At 51.0% G+C, this 7,664-nt stretch overlaps 1 pseudogene; it reads left to right on the forward strand.

The window, feature by feature from the left end:
- Positions 1–1,050: 1,050 nt before the first annotated feature.
- Positions 1,051–7,390, forward strand: LOC123114956 (E3 ubiquitin-protein ligase WAV3-like; annotated as a pseudogene).
- The last annotated feature ends 274 nt before the right edge of the window (positions 7,391–7,664 follow it).

Consider the following 7,664-nt stretch of genomic DNA (forward strand, 5'->3'; position numbering starts at 1 on the left):
AAAAAGTTTCTATTTTTATGTATATTTTAGTAAATAATTATATAGTTTAAAAAATTTCGTAGTTTGAACATACTATTCATGTAGTATATAAAAGAGTTCATGCTTTAAGAAACATATATATTATATAATGTAAAAATAGTTGACTGGGATTCAAACAAGGACATGTAGTAATCAGGTGCACGTGGGCACCACCCCACCCAGCATCGTTATTTTTTTCTAGAAATTTATAAAATATGTGTAAATTGTAATCTTATGTTATAAATAATATATAATATTACATTATAAAATAGTCATGTACTATCTTCTTCCGAAAAAGTTTGTCCCTCAAATGGATGTATGTAGCACCAATTTGGTGCAAGATACATTTATTTGAGGGATAAACTTTTTCGGATGGAGGGAGTATTTCCTAAAAATATCAAAGTAATTTCATATTTTGTATATATTTAAATAAATTATAATTTATAAAAGTGTTCATTTGATTTTGAAATTTAATTTAATAAGAACACATGATTACAATTTATAGATACTTTATAAAAGTTCTAAAAAATAACAGTGCAAAATGGGCCTTAGGAACTTGAGTCTGCTAAATACTTTCAGGATATATAGCTGACGTATATAACAACTTTAAACAAACAAGTTTGCCTGCTGCGTAGACCAACCCGCTCTGTATCGAATCGCAGTCGGTCAGATTTTTGCACATTATTCGTAGACCAACCCGCTCCAGGGTCTCCTGCAAGAAAAAAAAAATCCAAGACCCATGCGAGGACTTTTTGTGAGAAAAAAAATTCCTAAGATTTTCCGGCAAAAAACAGGCCACAAGCACTGCCTCTCTCGTTTGGTGGCTGACACGGGCCCCATGCCATGATGGCACGTCTAGTCAGCACATTGTTCGTATACAAATACGTTTTGCACCGTATATGCACGACAAATCCAAGTTATAACACCAGTTCAATGTATGCCGTAACTTTTAGCACTAAACTGATTTTTCACGCCAAGTTTTAGCACCGGTGGTGTAATTGACTCTTAATTAATCATAATTCGGTGCTATATTAAATCAGACCCCACAGCTATAGTAGATCCATTGCTACGCACGAACAAAATTATAGTACGTTTCATCGGAGAAGAAGGCGAATCCAAGAGCTTAGGATGATTAATCCCATGGAGACGAGGTGCGCCGTCTGTCATGGCGACATGGGCCGCGGCCACGCCACCTTCACGGCCGAGTGCTCCCACAGCTTCCACCTCCGCTGCGTCCACCACCAGACCGCCTGCCCGCTCTGCTTCACGCCGTGGCGCGACGTGCCGGGCGTGGCGCCCGCCCGGGACCTGCTCTTCCGCGACGACGAGCCGCTCGAGCCGTAGCCCGCAGCTGCCGCCACGGAGACGACGACTGCCGGCGGCGGAGTGATGTCCATCACGACGCACTGCGAATACCCTGCCATCGCCAAGGACGCCAGCCGCGACGGCTTCGCGGTGCTCGTGCACGCCAAGGCTCCCGCGCTGGCTCCGGCCGCGGCGAAGGCGGCGCGCGCGCCCCTTGATCTCGTGATGGTGCTCGACGTCAGCGGGAGCATGGGCGGCCGCAAGCTGGCGCTGCTTAAGCAGGCCGTGGGCTTCGTCGTCGACAAGCTCGGCCCCCACGACCGCCTCAGCCTCGTGTCCTTCTCGTGCGACGCCCGCCGCCTCACCCGCCTCACGCGCATGTCCGACGCCGGGCGGGCCTCGACCGAGCGCACCGTGGAGTCCCTGGCCGCGGGTGGCGGGACCAACATCAAGGAGGGCCTTCGCGAGGCGGCCAAGGTGATCGACGGCCGCCGCTACAGGAACGCCGTCACCGGCGTCATCCTGCTCTCCGACGACCAAGACAACTACACGCTGTCTTCAAGGTTTTACAATCAAGACGTGGCCACCGACTACATGTCATTTTTTACAATAAAATGACATGTAATAAAATACAAAACATAATAGAATGTTTGAGATGAGATCAATATGCTGTCCCATTGGTTGCTTGATTTCCTCCATGCCTCTTTTCAAGTCTTGAATGACCATCCAGGTCCTCGACTCATCATGGTGAATTTGTTTGCCTATTCCACTCCGGGCAGATGCCATGTCGTGTTCCCAGCAATAGCAATAACATAAACAACAAATTGCAAGCAGTAGCAGACAGTACATGAGCAAGCAATAGGAAGTAGCAGCACAGCATCAGCAACCAATTGCAATATGCAAGAAGCCAGCCAAGCATCGTTGGTCCGGTTTGTAACACGAACAGAGAGCCAAGAACTATTGAAGAAATAAAACACGAATGGATAGACAATTAGAGAGCAGTAGAGTTTGCCGGATCTATTTTACCTCGCTCTTGCCGGCAAGTGGCAACGGCGACGGTGCCGGAGAAGATTCTAGTCAACCGAGGCGGCGGCGTGGTGCCTAGGCATGGCAGCGAGGCAATCCCAGGCGCCGGCGGCAAACTGTTAGAATAAATCCGAGGCAATCGTCGATCATCCGAGGACCAAGCAATCACACGAGCACGACACCGAGATTTGTTAACGAGGTTCATCGATATGGCTACATCTCCGGGGTTTGACTATGGGCGCTCCTCCCCATGACACCGCTACAATACCGCACCCGGTCGCCCTGGACACCGGCACATGCCGCCGGCTTTCCCTGCGTTCCGGTGCTATTATGTTGGCATAGGTTACATCGTGTGTCTACCCCCGCTATATATGAGAGGCCTAGGATACAAGTGTCCTATTAGGACACGACTCCATATCCTATCTAAACACAATACAACTACAAGTCCAACTGCAACCTACCTTGTACACAATATTCGACACAACTCTAACAAACTCCACCTTGGCGAATATTCTCCACCACCTTGAGTTCGTCCATGTGTCAAACTTCCATGTACATTGAACTTGAGATTATCCCATGAGTACCGCTGCTACTCTAAAGACTCCATGTGACTCCACCTGCAACTTGTAGTCCCTTCTTTTCTTGACCACAGTCAACACTCGAGCAAAATTAAGTTCCTTGTTACTCTAGTGTGTGCTCCCAACTTCCAGAGTATCAGTCCAACGCCATCACACTGATCACTGACCTGCATGAAAGTGAACAACTCACATATTGGGTGTCACACATAAGAGTTATCTGAACTCAACATCACCGCTCCTTTCTTGACTGCATGTCTAAAACTTGAAGGAATTTCACCATTGCTTGTAGTCATCCCGAGTCAAATTCGCAGTTGTCTCACCACATGTATGACCACCAGAGCCCTGGCCCGTCTCCATGTCCCGTATGTACCGCACGCCTCGCCGCTATTACCGCGTCGAGCCTCCACTGTCCTGGTCGAGTCTCAAGGATCACGAAACCACACCACTCAACCCCCACTGCAGAGTACCATCGATCATCACCGACCGACGACGAGTTTCACGCTTTCATCGGACCACTGGGCTCTAGTCTGAATTATGTGTCCCTCGCTTTTTCTCGTCCGCTGAATAGGCTTCGATTCCTTAGATCCTTACATCATAGCCCCTCAATCCAGCTCCACCTTCAACATGACTCCATGGTAGATGATCAGTCCACCCACGCGCCCCGTCAACTTCAAGCTCACCACCTTGAATCAACCCCGCGCCACAGTCTTGTCGAAGCCACACAAGCCCTCGAGGCCTGCGCCACGTGTTTCCACGCCCAGAAGTCGGTCACCATCAGCATCACGCCCTGTGTCGTCGTCGCCGATCCCACCACCGTCTTCTGTACCAACCGACTTGCGTCGATCCCGTCAGACTGCCCAGTCCGACCCAGCCAAACTCGTTCGACTGTATGACACGCTCAAGGCTCCCAAATCGCCTTCCACAAAATTTCCATCCATCACCTGACAATTCCATCTTAGCTGACATGACTTCCTGCAACGCCTTCAAGCATCCCCGTTGTGCCAACAAATCTTTCACCCTTGTCTGCCATAACCCAAAGTTTTCAGTTCCGTGAATTTCTCCACCTCAAACGTGGTACCCGATGACGCCATAGTTCTTTGTACGACTGACCCTGCGAAAAATTATCTGAGCTTTCCTCACGTGATGCCCAAGTACATAAGCAAAACCTGACATGGTACACCCTCATGCACTAATAGCAAATTCCAACCAAAGAACAAAAATCTTCTGGTCTTCACGTGAAGCAGCACCTGGCTCAATTCCCGATGCTAGCAATTGCTTTCCTGCCAATTTCCTACGCAAGTAGTACTCCGATGGATATGTATCAATGGATTTCCTCTTCATCGACTTGATCTGCCTTTGCGCCATATACAAGGACTCGGTCCTCTTCTTTTGGTCCAAACCAAAACTCACGTCTGCACGCACCCACGCGTTCGGCTTGCGCTCAGCAGCTCAGCTCTCCGGATGGGCCTCCAATCTGCTTGCGCTGGGGCCCGCTCGGCTTCCCTGCTATGCGTTCCGTCAATCACTTACGATTAGGGATGGCACCCGCATGGTATGGGTACGGGTGGAGCTACCCCATACTCTTACCCGTCCGTCCTGAGTTTACCCATCACCCATACCCATACTCGTCAAGGGTACAATTTTTTCCCATACCCGTCACCTGACAGGGTATATGGATACCCGCGGGTAAAAATACCCGCGTTTACAGCACATCAATTGAGTAGACAATAGTTGTAAAAAGTAACATATAATCATAAATTATTAATAGCAACACATTTTAAACAACAATGTACAACAACATATTGTAACAACAACATATTCTCATAAACAAAAGTACTTTCCTATAAAGTGACATATAAAAATGATAAATAAGAACACATAATCATAAATAACAACACATATGCATACACTTTAAGTTCACGAAATCATGATAAATTATAGAGATAATTTGAATACACATTAGAGTTTTTACCTAGCGTGATTAAGAGGGGAAATCAATACATTGGGATATTAACGAAAACCCACCTGTTAACATTTTAGATGGGTACATGGGTACGCGGGCATGGGTTATACGATCTCATACCCGTACCCTCTCTCCCCGATGGGTATGATATTTTCCCATTTAAGTACCCATGGGTAATTTTTTGTCCCATACCCTTACCCTAATAGGGTTTTTACCCACAGGGTACGCGGGTAATGGGTACCCATTGCCATCCCTACTTACGATCTCGCCGAGACCGAATAGATCACGAACACTATGCACGTTGCCTGCCTGCCCGCCGTCGCCGCTGAACCATCCGCCGCTGCATGTTGCCTCTTTGATCGCCTCAAGAAAATTACAACCGCCGATTCTGCTTCTTAGATCGCCTCAAGTCGATTCCCACTCCAATGACTACGATCACTCCCTGCAGAACTCCAACAATACCTTCCGCCTCCCTTAGATCAACGATGCACCTCCGTCCAGCCTAGCTCATGATACCACTTGTTAGAATAAATCCGAGGCAATCGTCGATCATCCGAGGACCAAGCAATCACACGAGCACGACACCGAGATTTGTTAACGAGGTTCACCGATATGGCTACATCCCCGGGGCTTGACTATGGGCGCTCCTCCCCATGACACCGCTACAATACCGCACCCGGTCGCCCTGGACACCGGCACATGCCGCCGGCTTCCCCTGCGTTCCGGTGCTATTATGTTGGCATAGGTTACATCATGTGTCTACCCCCGCTATATATGAGAGGCCTAGGATACAAGTGTCCTATTAGGACACGACTCCATATCCTATCTAAACACAATACAACTACAAGTCCAACTGTAACCTACCTTGTACACAATATTCGACACAACTCTAACACAAACTACTCCAGTCTGCGACGACGGCCGGCGGGGAGGCGAGTCTAGGTGGCGGCGGCGGCGGTGGCTCGCTCGTGCAAGCGCCTGGTGTGCGAACAAACGAAGAGAGAGATTTTTTTTGAGACAACCTCGCGAAGTCTTTATTAATTCGTCACAATGTTTTACAGGGACGGGTGGAAGATCTTCCGGGTGTCCCAACCACACATGGTGACCCACACCGAGAGATAAAGCAAACTTCGCTATGTTGTGAGCTTCGACATTCGAGCTCCTAAATTCATGACTAAACTTACAAAAATCAAAATCTAAAGAATGACTCATGATCTCATGTAGGATAGCTCCATAAGCTGATGAGTTCTTTCTCTTCAGGTCCTTCTACTGGGTGGCCGTGTCCCCGCGTATCGTGGACATTGAACAGGAAGTATCGGTGTTTTTTCTTTTGTTTTTAAATCGAAAACAACGATACGTCCAGGATACAGGTATCGCCGCCGTATCATGCGTATCGCCGTATCGGCGACGATCGGTACGCCGATACACAAGTTTCTGCCGTATCGGTGCTTCATAGCTCGTGCCACCTTCCCTGATCCGCACGGGCGACGGGTCCTCACCGCCGATCCACACGTTCGGCTTTGGGACCGACCACGACTCGGCGGCCATGCACACCATCGCGGAGGCCACCGGCGGCACGTTCGCCTTCATCGAGAACGAGGCCGTCATCCAGGACTCGTTCGCGCAGTGCATCGGCGGGCTTCTCTCGGTCGCCGCGCAGGAGGCGCGCGTCGCCGTCGAGTGCGTCTCCCCTGGCGTTCGCGTGCGGTCCATCAAGTCGGGGCGCTACAAGAGCCGCGTCGACGCTAACGGGCGCACCGCCGCGGTGGAGGTCGGCGAGCTGTATGCCGACGAGGAAAGGCGCTTCCTGCTGTTCGTGGACGTGCCGAAGGCCGGCGCCACGGACGACGTGGCATCGCTGATGAAGGTGAGCTGCACATACCGCGACGTCGCGACCGGGCAGTCGGTGGACGTGGCAGGCGAGGAGGTGGCGGTGAAGAGGCCGGTCGAGGCGCCGGAGGCAGAGCCGGACGTGGAGGTCGAGCGGGAGCGCCTCCGCGTGCAGGCCGCCGAGGACATCGCGGCGGCGCGGGCGGCGGCCGAGCGCGGCGAGCACGCGGAGGCGTCGGAGATGCTCAGCCGCCGGCGCATGGCGCTGAGGCAGTCGCCGCTGGGCGCGAGCGGCGACGCCGGGTGCGCGGAGCTGGCGGCGGAGCTGGGCGAGCTGAGCGAGCGCGTGGGGGACCGGAGGGAGTACGACCTGTCGGGGCGCGCGTCGTTGCTGTGCGGCATGAGCGCGCACTCGCAGCAGCGCACGTCGGTCAAAGTTGGGAGGGCGAGGTACGCGACTCCCGCCATGCGTAAGATGGTGGACCTGTCGGTGAAGACTCGTGAGCAGCAGCAGCAGCAGCAACAGGCACAGGCACAGCCATCTCCGCCCTCGAGGACGACGATGCCACCGCCGCCACCACCTTCGACGGCGAAGCCGGCTCTCGCTAAGAACCTGGTGAGAAGGTACACCGATTTCTACGTCTCAAGTGAGCACGGGGCGATCAACTGAACTGCTACGAAAATGCTCGCGCGCGAGCACAGGAAATAATTAAGACCTGAACTTGCACGGTCTTTTTAGATTTTCCTCTCTCTTTGCACTCACCAATCTTGTACGAGTAGGTTTCACAGTTTACACCCGCAAAAAAAAATGTTTCACAGTTTGGTTCAAAAATGTTCCTAGCAGATAATAGGCTGGTTTGGCGAGAGTGGATTTTCTCCCCTGCACACCCGAGGTTGTGCATAGATTAGTGCAACTTTGGAATGGCCCCTTGCATGCAGCCTTT

The sequence above is a fragment of the Triticum aestivum genome, chromosome 5B, assembly GCF_018294505.1.
Source record: "Triticum aestivum cultivar Chinese Spring chromosome 5B, IWGSC CS RefSeq v2.1, whole genome shotgun sequence".
Classification (NCBI taxonomy): domain Eukaryota; kingdom Viridiplantae; phylum Streptophyta; class Magnoliopsida; order Poales; family Poaceae; genus Triticum; species Triticum aestivum.